The 16,978-nt window shown below is 34.1% G+C and overlaps 1 pseudogene; it reads left to right on the plus strand.

Moving 5' to 3' along the window:
• The first annotated feature begins 817 nt into the window (after positions 1-817).
• LOC149542557 (uncharacterized) lies at positions 818-3,532 on the plus strand (annotated as a pseudogene).
• The last annotated feature ends 13,446 nt before the right edge of the window (positions 3,533-16,978 follow it).

Consider the following 16,978-nt stretch of genomic DNA (forward strand, 5'->3'; position numbering starts at 1 on the left):
TTTTGCCCCTAAAATGAGCATATGTCTATGCCAAAAAATATTTGTTATTGGAATAGGCCACTTACATTCCCATTCCGATTTTTGATTTTTTTTTTTTTTTAATTTAAAAAAAATTATGAATTTTTTTTTTTGAATTCTTAATTATTTTTTTTACTTTTTATTTTTGAATTTTTTTTGTTAATTTTTTTATTTTTATTTTTTTAATAACATTTTTTAAAATTATATCTATTTGTTTAAAAAAATGAAAATAAATTAACCAAAACAAAAAAAATTAACAAAAAATTAGGAAAAATGTTTTTAAAAATACAAAACTTAACCTTATTCCTATTCCACTTTTTTACAACCAAACAATGGATTAACATATTCCCAGTTGAATTCCAAGTGCACCAAACATGATTGGAATTGCCCATTGCTATTCCATTCCCCATTTCCATTCTGATTCCCCATTTCCATTCCCATTCCATTTTTCTATTCTAATTTTCTATTCCTATGCTAGCAACCAAATGGAGCCTTAAGTTTTTTTCATGAACATCAAAATTTGGGATCTACTGGCATATGATAATGATGATTCGTGTTGTTTTCAACCTATGCTAGCATAGACATTGGCAATTGAATTGATGGTGATGTCTATGTCAGCATCAAAATCATAGTTTTTAAGTCAAACTGTCAAGTCTACAAGTCCTCGGACTCCTTGAGTCAATATGACATGAGGAACAAAATGATATATATATATATATATGCGACTACAATGAGTCTTCAAGCCATTCATGTGTTTCAGTACTAAAAAAATGGAAAGACATGGCATGCAGTAATTTGGATGTTCATATGGGTAGGCTTGGCGCTGGCTTTCACAGTAACCAGCTCATTGCCCATTTACAACACCTCACTTTCTTTTCACACCTCTGCCTTACATGCCCATGACACCTCGAGTATAATGATTTCTATTGTGAAAGGCCACATGCTGCTCGACAAGGGTGATGAAGATGTTTTTGAGAAGAGAGACATGGAATCCCTACTCTCTTTCAAAGATGGCATTACTGCAGACCCAATGCACTGCCTTTCCAACTGGACTTCCACCAATTTTAGAAATGTGTGCTCATGGAATGGCATTTGGTGTAGAAAGAATACCAAGCGAGTTGTGGCAATCATTCTACCTCAATTGGGATTGGAAGGTACTATTTCACCCTTCATAGGGAACCTTTCTTTACTAGGAGTTCTCAATCATTTTGATAATTTTTTGAGGGTAAGCATTCCACCTTAGATTGGCCAATTGAAGGCATTGAGACTACTGGACCTGAAATCAAATTGGCTGGTGGGTTCCATCCCCACATCTCTAGGGAAGTGCATGTCTCTACTTGATTTGGTCCTTAGCCATAACAGTCTCACAGGTACCATCCCTCCTCTTAGTAATTACTCTTCTTATCCATCATTGATATTTCAAACCATAAATTGATTGGCGGCATCCTGTCTAAATTGGGGATGTTGAAGAAATTTCAATGGCTTGGCCTACAATCAAACAGGTTGGGGTCTCAAATCCCGACAACTCTAGGTAATTGTTCATCACTTGAGATGTTTTTTATGGGGGATAACTCACTGATAGGCAATATTCCAACCAATCTTAGGAAATTGAAACGGCTTGTACAATTGTCATTATATGGCACAGGCAACCTTTCAGGTTGCATCCCTCTAGAGATTGAAAACTGTAGCAATCTTGTGTTCCTTGATGTTGGAAGAAACTCTCGAATGAGTAGATCCCTACCTCAGAGTATCTCTGTGCTACCACTCTCCACTCTTTCCTTCTTGGATAAGAAATTTTTAGGGACAATCCCACAACTCATTTTCAATCTCATCTACCTAACTTACTTAATTTTAGGTGTAAACAATTACATGGGAGCCATTTCTAATGGCATTGAAAATCTGAGAGAGTTAACTTTTCTAAATCTGGGCAAAAATAATTTAATAGGCACCATACCAAAAATAATAAGTTGATTGACCAAGCTTGAACAACTTTACTCGGACACCAATCAATTGACAGGGCTAGTTCCTGAATCTATCAGTGCTTTGATCTCGTTGGATGAGTTAGATATGTCAGATAACAACTTGTATGGGGAAATTCTAGAAGGTATAAAAAGCTACACTGCTCTCAAGCACTTAAATTTAGGTATAAAAAATTATGTGGGAACCATTTTCGATGGCATTAGAAATTTGAGAGAGTCAAATTTTCTAAATTTGGGTACAAATAGTTTAATAGGCACCATACCCCAAGTAATAATTCGACTGACCAAGCTTGAAAACCTTTACTTGGATAACAATCAATTGACAACGCTAGTTCCAGAGGATATACAAAGCCTCCAAGAATTAAAATATTTGACTTTGCATTCCAACAATCTGATGGGCATATGCCTGAGTCCATTGGAGAACTCAAATCTTCAACATACCAATTTCTTCATTTCAACAACTTCACTGGTTTTGTGCCTCACAGTATTGGCAAGCTCAAGAATCTTACCAGGTTGTTGCTCTAGAGCAATAACCTTTCTGGGAGTATTCATGATTCTACCAGTGCTTTGGTATCGTTGGAGGAGTTAGATATGTTGGATAACAACTTGTATGGGGAAATGTCGCACTCCATTGGCAGCTGCAACTTAATGATAGAATTGATACTATCCAACAACAATTTATTGAGAAGAATTCCTCCCACAATTAGTAACTACACATCTTTAAGGAGGCTAAAGTTGTCGTAGAATTTATTTCACAAAAATCTGAATCTGAACTTTTCTTTTTCTTTAGAATTTTTGTCTACACACTCCAATAGTTTCTCCAGGAATCTGCCTACATCATTGGCCAACTCCATAGATCTTCAATTGTTGGATCTTAGAAACAATCATTTGGTAGGTGACCTTCCTTTGTATCTAACGATTTTTCAAAAATTGAGAGTCTTGAGCTTGGGGTATAATGAGCTTCATGCTCCTCTTCCTCCATCCATGGAAAACCTCACAAATCTATAGGTGCTAGATTTATCAAACAAGTTTGATGGAGGAATACCCAGTAATCTTGGCAGTCTCCAGGGATTCAGAAAGCTAGGAGACCCAAAACTAAGTGGAAACACAGTGTATGAGGACTTACCCATTGTAATGAAAGGAATAGAGTACAAGGTGGAATATGTGCTGACATTAAATACCATACTTGATTTGTCATGTAACAATCTTAGCGAAAAGATTCCAAAAAGCATGGGGAATATGAGTAGCCTAAGATTTCTGAATTTGTCTACAAACCATTTGGAAGGTGAGATACCAGGTTCCCTTGGGTGGATATCAATTTTGGAGTAGCTAAATTTGTCTGAAAACACTAGAGAGGAGAATTCTTGAGGATCTGTCTCTCTTGACCAAGCTAGCCTTGTTGAATCTATCTTCCAACTGGCTTTGTGGATGATTCCAAAAGGAACATAGCTATAGACATTCGATGCCACTTCATTCCAGAAGAACCTTTCATGCTTGTGTGGGGAACCTCTAGAGAGTTACAACCCCAAGAATAAAACTCCTCCTCTACTCCCATTGACATGTTGGAAAATTAAATGCGTGGCCATTTCTCCCTAGAGCCAAATGCTCACCTACCACCTCTGACATTCAAAATAGATAGAAATATAAATACAGTGGGTGAGATTTTTGAAGTAAAAAATGAGGGAGGAAATAGAATGTGGAAAAAGGGAATGTTTCTACATTTATTTTATTGAGTCAGAATATTTAGAGATTCAGTTCAGTAGAGCAGAGAAAAGGAAGAAGAAGAAAGTGGTCAGTAGATCCACTTGTTGCAGAGACAGAAGGAAGTATGTTCAGTGTCTTTAGTTGCACGTGACTCCTCAGTTCATTCTGTGAGTTAGTTGTTGTTTTGTTTTGTCCTATTGAAGCAGTGATTTCTCTAGGCACCATTGTATGTAGCAATTAGAGCTGCAAGTTTAAAAGTTTATTGAAGTTTGAAGTATTATTAGTTTAGGGTTATTTTAGGGTTTTCTAGTTGAAGCCGAATGCTCTGAGATTTTGTAATGGTTTGATTAAGTTGAATAGTAAAGAAAGCAGGCATACCTGAATCCATTACTCTTCCCTTGAATGTTTCATTTGACAAGTTTGTTTTTTGAAGCTTAAAGTTTTGGTTCTCTGATTTTAATGGTGAAAGCATTCACGTTGAAATATTCTTTAAGTTATATCTATTTAGTTTGAAATAGAACACTCAGCATCCTGTTTCTCAGTTGGAGCTGAGCTCACTCGAGATCTATTGTTGCCAAGATTTTACTTTAAGTGTCAAGCTTCCTATCAGTTGACACCTTCAAGTGCCAAGCAAATCACCACTCAACACCTTCATGTGCCGAGAAAAATTGGCACTCGGCAATAGTTTGTATCGAGAAATTTTTTATGTATATAGGGTTGTGAGTTTTAAAGTTATTTTATATTTCTCACATGGTATTAGAGATTTGAGGCCACACATCCACAGTGAGTTAGGGCATTTTTTTTTTGGGATATTTGACATGGAAGGAAATGCAGGAAAGATATGGCAGTAACCACCACCATTCAATGGACAAAACTATGATACATGGGCAAAGAAGATGAAAAACATTATGGTTGCAAATATTTTGTGAGAGTTTGTAGTTAATGGGTCCAATGATGTGATAGACCCAACTTAGTATGCTGCTCTCACAAATGCATAGAAGACTCATTTGAAAGAGTCAAGGAGGAAAGATCCAAAGGCATTAAGTCTTATTGAAGCAACAATGACAGAGATAGTATTCCCAAAGTTTGCAACAGAAAATTATGCAAAGGAAGCATGGGATATCCTTGAGACAAACTTCAAAGGGACTGATAAAGTCCATATAGTAAAGCTACAAAATATAAGGAGGGAATTTGAGAACCTTTAGATGAAGGAAAATGAATCAGGTATAGACTTCAGTTCAAGGAACTCCAATGTGATTAATCAACTGAAGTCAAATGTAGAAGACTATCAAGAGTAGAGGATAGTGGAGAAGATATTGAAGAGTTTATGTCATAAATATGACAATTTGGTCATGACCATAGAAGAGGCAAAAGACCTCACTATTTTGAGAATGGATGAGTTGATGGGTACTCTTCAAACCAATGAGCATAGGATCAATAGATCTACATCTTCTACTTTCCAAGAAAAAGCATTGAAGGCTTAGTCAATTCGAAGAGGAAGGGGGAGAGGAAGAAATGGCTTAGACAGAAGCTCCGGAGGCAGAGGCCGAGGTAATGGAGGACAAAGAAATGCTGCAACAGAAAGCTTAGGAAGAGCAGATGGAGCAAGTAGCTCACAAAATACTTCAAGAGGAGGTAAGAAAAACTACAACTCAAATAAGAGTAATGTAAATGCTACTATTGTCATAAATATGGGCATTATGCAACTGAATGCTAGAAGAAACAAAATGATCAGTCAGGACAAGAAAATGTGGCTGATGTGAATATGGGAAGTAGAAACAATGCCACTACCTTCATCATGTGTAATGTTGGTGAAGAAGGAAACCCTAAGGTTTGGTACCTTGACAGTGGATGTATCAACCACATGAATGGTAATGAAACTTTGTTTTCATTCATTGACAAGAGTTTCAATTCTGAGATTAAAATGGGTAACAATGGAACCCTAGCGTTTGTTGGCAAAGGATCTATTATGGTCCACAACAAGAAAGGTGAGAAGAAAGAAATACAAAATGTGTATTTTTCCCTAGGTATGAAGCACAATTTGATGAGTATTGGTCAGCTCATTCAAAATGGATACAAAGTGTTGATGGAGAATGACATGTGTATCATTCATGAAAAGGATGGGAGCAAGAATTTACTTGTAGTAGTTCAAATGACAAAGAACAGGATGTTTCCCTTGAGAATAGAGACATGTTTCTCATCTCAAGTTGGTGCTACACCTCCCACACGATCAGCTCTAAGGAGTGTGATTGAAAACCCCTCATGGCTATGGCACCTCAGGTATGGTCATCTAGGCTATCTTGGTTTAAATTTGTTGTCAAATAAAAGAATGGTAGAATGCATGCCACATATAGGAAATTCATGTGACAAGTGTGAGGCTTGTATTTTGGGTAAGCAACATAGACTTCCCTTTAATTGTAAAAATTCTAGGAGGGCTAGATATCCATTAAAGTTAGTGCATACTGACCTAGTCAGTCTTATGCAAGTTACTTCAATGGGGGGGAGTACTTATTTTATGATATTTATAGATGATTTCAGTCCAAGGACATGGGTGTATTTCTTAAAGAACAAATCTGAAGCATTTGATAAGTTTGTAGCATTTAAAGCCTAGGCTGAAAGAGAATGTGCACATTATATCAAGGTCCTAAGATCAAATAGATTAGGGGAGTATACCTCCAATTCTTTTGTAAACTTTTGCAGGAAACATGGCATAAAGAAAGAACTCATAGCCAGCTATACACCACAGTAGAATGGAGTGGCTGAAAGAAAGAACATAACCATTATTAAAATGGCAAGAAGCATGATGAAAGAGAAAGGTCTCCCAACTAAATTTTGGGGAGAGGCTATGGCAACAAAAGTTTACCTAATTAATAGGTGTCCTACAAAGGCAGTTCATGATAGAATTCCAATGGAAGCATGGTCACAAGGAAGATGGAAAACTAAATACCTAAGGGTGTTTGAATGTGTTGCATATGCACATGTGCCTAAAGAGAAAATGAAGAAATTGGATGACAAAGGTGTGAAATGCATTTTCATAGGGTACAGCCCAGAATCATAGGTATAAAAATTGTATGACCCATTGAACAACAAGATGATTCTCTCAAGAGATGTGGAATTTTTTATAAATCAATCTTGGTATGGTTCAATTTATGAGTCATCGAGCACTTCAAGTAAAGTGCCAATTATGAGTGAAGAAGATGTTGATAAACAACAAGAAGAAGGAGTAAGTAGAAGAAAAGGAAAGCAAATTCAGACATTGCCAAGCTCCTCTAGGCATGATCGAGTGTCAGTGTCAAGTACCAGTGAGGACCAAGCTACTCGGCAATGTAGTAGCAGTGAAGATTTTGATCCCACACTCTCCTCCCTATTACCAATAAAGACTAAGAGTCTTAGGGAGTTATGCCAAGATGAAAGGTATGAAGATTATGATGAGAGTGTTAATTTTGCATTATTTTCTCATAGTGATCCAATATATTTTGAAGAAGCTATTAAGGAGAATAAATGGTGTAAGGACATAGATGAGGAAATAGATGCTATAGAGAGAAATGAGACATGGGAGCTAACTGAATTGCCTCCCAAAAGACAAGTGATTGGAGTGAAATGGGTTTATAAGACCAAATGTAATGCTAAAGGAAAAATTGATAGGCATAAGGCAAGGTTGGTAGTCAATGGCTACAAACAATAGTATGGAAGAGATTATGATGAGAACTATGCCCCAGTTGCAAGAATGAAAACCATGCATGTTGTCATAGCAATTGCAGCCTAGAAAAAGTGGAAGGTATATCAAATGGATGTGAAATCTACCTTCCTAAATGGTGTATTGAAAGAAGAAGTATATGTGGAGCAGCCACCTAGTTATGAAGTTGCAGGTGAAGAGAACAAAGTATATAGATTGAAGAGAGCTCTTTATGGGCTCGAGCAAGCTCCAAGGGCATGGTACAATAGGATTGATGCATATTTAATGAGCAATGGCTTTAGCAAAAGCAATGGTGAGCCTACTCTCTACATGAAGGCAACAAATCGTAAGGTGTTAATTGTTGTCATGTATGTAGATGACTTAATTTTTACTAGAAATGACAAGGCTCTAATTGGTGAGTTTAAAGAGGCCATGAAAAGTGAATTTGAAATGATAGACCTAGGTCTCTTGAAATATTTTCTAGGCATAGAAGTAAAACAAATGCATAATGGCATTTTTATCTCTCAAGAAAAATATGCAAGGAAAATCTTGGAGAGATTTAAAATGCAGAAGAGTAAGGCAGCCCCCACACCAACAGTAGTAGGTTCAAAGTTGAGCAAAGAAGACAACAGAAAAAGAGTGGATCCAACATTATACAAGAGTATGGTTGGAAGGTTAATGTATTTGACTGCAACTCAGCCAGACCTAATGCATGCAGTAAGTTTGATTTCAAGATTTATGGAAACACCAAGGGATTCCCATTGGCAGGCAGGGAAGAGGATCCTAAGGTATGTGAAAGGTACCAAGGGATTTGGAATTTTGTATACTACAAATGATGATTTCAAGTTGGTGGGATACACAGATAGTGATTGGGCTGGAAGTATAGATGATAGGAAGAGCACTTCTAGATACATGTTTCATATGGGATTGGGTGCAATTTCATAGGCATCCAAGAAGAAACCTATTGTCACTCAATCTATAGTAGAGGCTGAATACATAGTAGCAAATGCAACAGCATGTCAAGATATTTGGTTAAGGAGGATCTTGACAGATTTGAATGAAAGGCAAGAGGATGGAACCACGATTTATTGTGACAACATCTCATCCGTTGCATTGTCCAAGAATCCAGTCTTCCATGGGAGAAGCAAACATATAGAGATCAGATATCACTTCATTAGATATTTGGTAGATAATGGGGATATCAAGATGGAATTTTGCAAGTCTTAGCAGTAGCTAGAAGACATCTTTACTAAGCCTTTAGGCATTGGATCTTTTGTACACCTAAGAGAGTGTCTTGGTGTAATTGATTTGGATCAACACTAATCCTTGTTTTTTTGGCTCAGGACAAAGGGGGAGTATTGGAAAATTAAATGCATGGTCGTTTCTCCCTAGAGCCAAATGCTCACCTACCACCTTTGACATTCAGAATAGATAGAAACATAAATATGGTGGGTGAGATTTTTGAAATAAAAAATGAGAGGGAAAATGGAATGTGACAAAAGGGAATGTTTCTAAATTCATTTTATTGAGTCAGATTATTCAGAGATTCAGTTTAGCAAAGCAGAGAAAAGGAAGAAGAAGAAAGTGGTCAACAGATCCACTTGTTATAGAGATAGAAGGAAGTATGTTTAGTGTCTCTAGTTGCAGATGACTCTTCAGTTGATTCTATGAGTTAGTTATTGTTTTGTTTTGTCCTATTGAAGCAGTGATTTCTCCAGGCACCATTTTATGTAGCCATTACAGCTACAAGTTTAAAAATTTGTTGAAGTTTGAAGTATTATTAGTTTAGGGTTATTTTAGGGTTTTCTAGTTCAAGCTGAATGCTCTCAGATTTTGTAATGGTTTGATCAAGTTGAATAGTAAAGCAAGTAGACATACTTGAATCCATTACTCTTCCCTTGAATGTTGCGTTTGAAAAGTTTTTTTTTTGAAGCTTAAAGTTTTGGTTCTTTGGTTTTAATGGTGAAAGAATTCACGTTGAAATATTCTTTAAGTTATATTTATTCAGTTTTGAATAGAACACTCGGCATCCTCTTTCTTAGTTGGAGAAGAGCTCACTTGACATCTATTGTTGCCGAGCTTTTACTTTAAGTGTCGAGCTTCCTGTCAGTTGGCACCTATTGACTATCACTTGGCACCTTCAAGTGTTGAGAAAATTGCCACTTAGCACCTTCATGTGCTGAGCAAAACTGGCACTCAACAATAGTTTGTGCCGAGCAAAATTTTAGGTTTCGGGTTGTGAGTTTTAAAGTTATTTTATATTTCTCACATGACAAAGGGTGTAGCAAAATCAATATGGGATATAATAGATGAAAGAGTCTCCATGATTGCTATGGGGATGGGCTTCGGGATCGCGTTTGGTGAAACAATATATCAGGGATTGTATGGTGGAACAATATCAGACTTTGGTATAGCATGAGGTCCCTTAAAATTAGAGCTTCGTATGGATTTGTGGATTCTAAAACATGTAGGCTTGAGTTTGAAGTACCATCCTCATTTTACATTTCACCCATCCACCTCCACATCTACATCTACCATCACTGCCTAGACACTATTTTGTCTATTCGTAAGTTTCCATGTAGCCTACTTGTTGACAAGATTTATCAGTTTCCTTATTTCTTGTTAGGTGATATAATAAACAATTAAAGGTAAAAGGGTACACATAATTCTTCAGTTTCCATGTTGCATAGGAAGCACATAATTCTCCTTCCTAGCTTAGAAGTGCTCTACATAGACTATATTGTGTGTCTACTGATATATTCCCTTTGTTTAACATATTAAGGGTGCAATGGGTGCATTGAAGTGTATTAGAATTTTACAGATTAAAACTGGAAGTCATTTGTGGTTTTATCTAGCTATGAATATTTTATTGTTGTCTATTAGGTGGCACCATTGCAATAATAGATACATCTGTATGGGGAAATTTACATAGCGTTTATAAAAATAGATAATAAATTGTTGATATACAATTTATTTATAAAAATAAATAATAAGTTATAGATAAGTTGTGTTTTTTATAATATTCACATTTTTTTTTGTTTATTTACTTTTTATTATCTGGAGGATTGGTGGGCTCAAACATGCTGAACTAGTACAAGGCCTAATACAAAATTTGTATTGGGTGGAACGTACAATTGGTTACCGGGTCCATGTTGGTATTTGGTCTTCAATAATTATGTTGAGTCATTCGTGTAGAGGGAATGCTAAATATGTACCTTCTGGGCCCCATCTTTGTACAATATGTTGGTTCCATAGGGTGTTGAAGTCAACTCCGAACTTTGGTTTTGTATGGTATTGGAGTAGGCTGCAAACTATAGATGCTAGATACATCTATGGTGGTGTAGGTCTTGTAGACCAATAGTATATACATGTGGCATGTAAAGTATCTTTAAAAGCCACAATTGTTTGTTCCTTGTAGGAGACTAGTGTTGATATTGACACAAGTTGGAATAGTATTTCACTTGGTATATGGTGTATTTTTAGTTAAGTGCATGTTGTACAGGTTTGTATTAGCGAGGTTTGACATGTTATTAGTCTTTTTTTGGTATAGAAACATTTTGTTGCTATTCTAGTAGATATTTCTTCTTGCTAGAGGTTTTGGAGGTCCATGTGCTCAAAGAAGTCATCGGTCACAAGTGTCATTGTGTGTTTAAAGAATTTGTTGTTCACAAGAGTCCTTATGTGTTACAAATGTTTGTACAACAAAACAAGGTGAGAAATTAGCTATAGCAGAGGAAAATTGTAGCATAATATATTAGCAGTATAATGGAAATGTCGGTTTGCATTAAAAAAAAACTCATTTTAGAAAAGTCTTGTTTGTTAGTAATCTCGACTCAAGAAATTTTTATATTTGAAAGGAAAAGTTACATTGCATAATAGCTTAGCAAAGATTACAGAGATGGATCAAAATATGGAAAAAATTATCATTCAAAGTAGTAATATTTAACACATGATACTCTTGACATGTGAAAATACCTAGCAGGTGCCTAATACCCAAATCTCTCTATCATAAGAGATGGAAAATACACAAATAAAAGCTTAAATAAAGGTGAATTGAGGAAAAATGATATGAAAAAGCTGAATACAATGGTGAGCCAATATTTAAGAAAGAGATATCAGTGAAATAAAAGGAATGGTCCAAGTCCAAACTAAAGTAGAATGTTATATAAGTGGTAGCAACAAAAAGAATAAAATTAGAGAGGCATAGCATGGCTTGTCCATAGAAAAAGCTCCCCTAAAATAGGATGCAAAATCTTCACAAGAATAACATATAGTTTTTGCATATCAACAACTTAGAGAGAGAAAAATACATTAGCTTTAGATACTCATGAATCTTAATAACAACATAATAGGTAGACTTCTGTTACATTTTCATCAAATTTATTGTTGCATATGTGGCATTGATTCCCAAACATGTACAATATTCATGCATATTATAAGTGGGATCATTTCAATTACAAAGTGAAATCCATGCAGAGAATTGTTGTCCACATGTAGTTGTAGACGCCTGACATGAAATAATGTGTACAAATTAACTATATCAATAAATGTTAGCATGAGTGTTGATGATACTGCTTTGGGGGAGTATTCTGAGCATTGGAGAGTATTAACATGTTGCATTCATGATTGTATGTGTCATTGATGTCAACATATCATGGTTTCTATAAAGACTAGTTGAGTAGCAGATAGAGATCTTAATGGTACAGATAATGGTTTGATTATCTGGTAATGTACATTCATGTACATGTTCTACATTGTGTCCTAATGATGTGGTCAAGTGAGTAGAGTCTAAGTTGAAGACATACGAAAGTTGTACCTAATTTATAGAGAGAAGTCCAAAGAAAGATTATTGTGAAAGAAATTTATGATGTTTGTTCACTATTTTACATCTCAGATGCAATGAGAAGACACACAGTCAAATAGTGGCAATGACAATCAGCTTGTAATGCCTACCCCTAGTTGACTTTCCATGTTGGATTGCTGGATTCTTTTAGGCTTGTTCTATGATTATGTTTTATGATCAAATAGTACTTGGTTACCAGATTTGATTATATGTTATTTCATACTCAGTTGATATATTTGATGAGTTATTTATTTCATGTGTTCATGATTATTTTGATGATGATATATGTATGTTCATTTTGTAATTTCATTTGTCTCATGATGATTAGTAGATGGATCATTTATATGTAGTTTTATGGTTACATACCCTATACTTGTATGTGCATGGCATACTTGTCTATTTTACTTTATGATTGACATTCTCGATGTGGTTGAGAGAGGAAGTCATAATCACCTACTAGTTGGGATCTACACGATGCACCACTTTTTGCAATTGCTTGTTTAGTTTAGGTTATATGTGTATGTACATATGTGGATTTTATGCAGATTGTAGGTATCCAACATCGACTTTCCTAAATTGCTATGATGAGTGTCCCCTATCAAAATATCTTAATGGTAAAAGTGGGGAGATAATTCTTAGGTCCAAATCCTAACCTTAAGCCAATTGTCCTAGAAAGTAGGACAAGTATCTGAGTTTTTTTACTATTTGAATTCATCAAGTGACAGATTTGTAATTCTAACCTTGGAGTTGGATTATTTTCTTTGTCTTCAATTGAGTTGTCATTTTTTAGTCTTGTGGGTATTTTGTGATTTTTAGTTATAACTAAATCAAATTAAAAGATAATTTAATGGAAATTTTATAAAGAAGATTTAAAATTTAATTATATTTAATTAATTGAGAAATTAATTAAAGTTCAAATTTTAGGTTAATTATATTTATTTAATTTAAAAATTATTATTTAAGAGTTCCATTTTAATAATAAAATCTAAATAATATTATTAGTCAAATTAATAAATATTTGATTTAAAATGTTTCGTGATTCAATAAGAAAGAGAAAAGGAGTTGATTAGTAAAGATTATTTTAATTAATTGCAAAAGTTGGTGCATGAAAATTAAAATGTAATAAAGTAATTAAGGAAAAAGGGTTTCGTATAATTGTAAAATCAAAGCCCTAATTTGGGGTCAAGCTCTTTATTAGGCAATTAGAATTTGTTTCTCCATAGTGGGATTTGGAGGATCGAATTATCAAAGAAGAGGGTTTTCAAAAAAAGGGGAATTACTTGTGAGCTTCGTGCATCCATTGTTGAGCATCAAATCTAGGTAGGATCTTGTGGGTTTTGCGCAATAGATTCATCTTTTGAAATTTCTATCTTCTTTGTGTCTTCTTATGAACCTATTTTTAGAATTTCAATTGAGTTGAAACCCTTGTTGAAAATTTCATTGTTCCTTGTTTTGAAATCATCTGTTTGTGAAATCATCTATTTGTGAATTAAGAATGAGAAACCCATGTTTTCTAAATTTTTAGTAGGTTTCCATTTTTGGAAAGTTTCTATTTTTAGTAAGTTTTCATTTTTGAAAATTTTTCATTTTTAGCAAGTTTCAATTTTGGAAAAGTTTCGATTTTAAGCAAGTTATCATTTTTTGAAAGTTTCCATTTTTAACAAGTTTTGTATTTTTGGAAAGTTTGCATTTTTAGCAGGTTTTCATTTTGAGAAATTTTCCATTCTTAGTAGGTTTCTATTTTTGAAAAGTTTGTATTTTTAGAAAGATCACATTTTTAGTAATTTTTTGTTTTAGGAAAGTTTCCATTTGTAGCAGGTTTCTATTTCAAGAAAATTTTCATTTTTAGCAGGTTTCTGTTTCAAGAAAGTTTCCAGTTTTAATAGGTTTCCGTTTTGGAAATTTTTTTCCAAAGATTAATAAATATAAAATTATTTTTGTAATAATTGATAATAATAATAATTATTATTTTTAATAAATATTTCTAAAATATAAAATTTAATTATTTGAGAATTTGATTTATTACTTTATTATTTAAATACAATTTTAAAGTAAATTGAAAATCAAAAAAAATAATTAAGAGAATTAATGTTCTCTTTTATAAGCTTGGATGTGTTTATATGGTTTACATATATGAAAATGATTTGTAATACTAGGGAAATTTTATTATTCGAATACCTTAGAAATTATAATACTTGGAAATGAGAAATAAAACCCTATTTGTATACTAAACTCTTATGTTTGAAGAAAACCTAATAAACTGTGAAAACAATTGTTTAAAAGACCTTGATGAGATGTGTGTGGTTTTACATTTGAGGTTTTATGTTTAAAATATTTTTAATGATTTGTTGAGAGTTGAAACTTGTGTGGGCTCGAGAATGTTATCAAACCCATGACTTGAAAACCAAAATGACAAACTTGAAAACCTATAGTGAATATTGAACTTATGTGTATTCAAAACTGAATGAATTATGGAAGTTACATTGTTATGCACTTTTGTGATGTTTGTTGTATTGTGTGATTTGGGGTTTAGGTTTGATCTAGTACTTTGACCAATCAACATGTTTACCGAAGGCTTGGGGATTTTGTTTTAATGTTATGTACATGATATTTTATACCTAATCATCATGATGTAGTCACATGTCTTCTATGATGAGTTTGATTTGTGGGTTGTTATTGCTTTCCAATTCTTCTATAGAACTAAGGTGAATGGTGGGACTTTTCTGGTGTAACCTTTGAGTCTTCGATTAGTTATCTTTGATGCTTTCTAGTTGCTTGTATAGGAATTTGGTGATTATTGTGTTTTATCCTTTGGTACTTTCCAATTGCTTTTATAGGACTAGCGTGATATTGAGATTAGTCTTTGGGTGCTTTCTAATTTCTTGTAAAGGACTGAGGCAAATTTTATGTTTTATCTATAGGAGCTTTTCAGTTGCTTGTAAAGAGCTAAGGTGAAAATTGTGATTCTATAATTTTTACTTTGATGAGCCTAGGGTAGGTAACCTATGTGTACATTGGGAAGTGGCTTGCAATGAAGGTTGAAGCCTAGAGTGGCTACATGAGTAATCCATTGTAAGTTATTTTAGTAAGTGATAATATTTCATTAAATGGGTTTTAAAATGAATTAATAAGACTCAGTGTTTTTCCTTGCCCATGCCTCGAGCACTAGTACAGGCTAGGATGGGAGTAGAGAGGATGCTTAGTTGTGACCTTGCTTCATTAGTATGTCTTGTCTGTACAAAAGGATACTAGTGTAGCATTGAGATGAGGGTCAAAGTCCAGAGTGGTTGCCAAAGTAACCTTAGAGTTGACTCATGTGATGACACTTTCCCATTTACATATTAGATTTCCTACGTGTCTTTGTTGCCTTTGGGGATTAAATGATACTTGTGTCTTGGTACCTTTGAGATAGTTTTCTTTTAGGTGTTTCCTTGACCTAGATGTTAGTTTTGACTTGTGGTTTTATATCCATAGAAGACTTGAGTTTATCTCCTTAGCACAATGGGAGTGAGCCATTTAGGTTCCACAAGGTTAGGTGGTAGTGCATTTTTCTTATACCATTGAGATTCAATTGTTGGATGTCATTGCTGGATGTACATGTGCAATTGATCCTTTCTTTCAGATCTTGTATTTCTATCGAATGGTTATATCCTATTATATTATACTTGATTTATCATAGAGCTTATGAGATGATGTATTTTATATATGTCGTATATTCTTTGAACTTTTCATACCTTGTGAATTGTACAGTGGATTTGTATATTCTTATGAGATGATGTAATTATATATTTATTTAAATGGATTCATAGTTATAGTTATTATTTAATGTGTATTTATTATATATTGGATTTAGTATTAATTAAACTTAGATGTGATTCAATGTCATGGAACCCTTAGGAGATCTAATCTTTTTATGATGGTTGTATGTATGTAAGTTAATTATTTTTCTATATGTTATCTATTGTTTAATTCTTATCTTTAAAAAAATGTTTGAGAAACTTAGTTAAAATTTAGGTTAATTTATTTTGGGTTCCCTAGCGGGGCATCAGACAACTAATGATGTTAGTGAGTGCTTGAGTGCTAGTATCACACGTGTGAATTTTTGATAGAAATATGGATTACTGAGGGGGGGAGGGAGGTGAATCAATAATCTACAAACTTAAGTTGCCAACTGGATATTATTTCTTAATTTAAACCATGAATAAAAAATTAATAAAGTAATGTTGAACCATATTAGTAACAATGCACAAAGATAACTCATAACATCATATTTTGTTAACTAGGGAAACCCTGGCCAAGGGAAAACCCTAGTGGGAATGACACCCGCTAGATAATATAATGATATATAAGATCCTTGTTAGAGGATGGACCCTATTAGGGGTCAATGATAAAATTTAGTATATGGAGTCATTGTTAGGAGACTTTGAATCCTTGTTAGGAGATTCTGACCCTATTAGGAGTTGTAGTACAATAGATGCAAGATGAGCCCATTGGCCAAATATGCACTTCTAATTACAAGAAGAGATCATTGCTCAAATAAGTAATCATATATAATATAAGTTCTATATCTTCTTTCTTGATTAATCTCTAATCTTCAGCTTGATCTTGAATCACCAAATGGCTAATATAAACTTCACATAAATTACTTTCACAAAAGTTTTCATATAATCACAATCTTACAATTTTCATTTCCACAATTCCCACTTCTTATCGCAAAATTTCCTTTGCATAAATACCATGCCTTTACACAAATTTCCA

The sequence above is a fragment of the Cupressus sempervirens genome, chromosome 8 (genome assembly GCF_028749045.1).
Source record: "Cupressus sempervirens isolate cs-2001-9-10 chromosome 8, ASM2874904v1, whole genome shotgun sequence".
In the NCBI taxonomy this organism is placed as follows: Eukaryota; Viridiplantae; Streptophyta; class Pinopsida; order Cupressales; family Cupressaceae; genus Cupressus; species Cupressus sempervirens.